Below are 521 nucleotides of genomic sequence, written 5' to 3' on the forward strand. Positions count from 1 at the left end.
TATATATATATATATATATATATATATATATATATATATATATATATCACCTGACATAAAGTCACTTCCCCCAATACTATTTCCTTCCCTGTAAGGTTGAGAGGAGTCTTGTGGTTGTCAGTTACTTGGTAACCTCACCAGCACCGGTAACATGTGCAAAGCTCTCAGTAAACTGTGTCAAGTAAGTAGGCATTAGGAAGGCCATCCAGCTGTAGAAGCCATGCCAAAGCAGACATTAAAGCTCAGATAGGTCTCTGGCTTGCCAGCTGCTTTTGAATAATACAACTCATGCCAGCATGGTAAACGGACATTAAATGATGATTATTATATTAGGCACAGGCATGGCTATATGGTAAGAAGCTCGCTTCCCAACCATATCGTTCTGGTTCAATCCAACTGCATGGCATCTTGGGTAAGTGTCTTCTACTATAGCCTTGTGAGTGGATTTGGCAGACAGAAACTGAAAGAAGCCCGTCATATATATACATACATTATATATATATATATATATATATATATAT

Source organism: Octopus bimaculoides, chromosome 1 (assembly GCF_001194135.2).
Source record: "Octopus bimaculoides isolate UCB-OBI-ISO-001 chromosome 1, ASM119413v2, whole genome shotgun sequence".
Classification (NCBI taxonomy): Eukaryota; Metazoa; Mollusca; class Cephalopoda; order Octopoda; family Octopodidae; genus Octopus; species Octopus bimaculoides.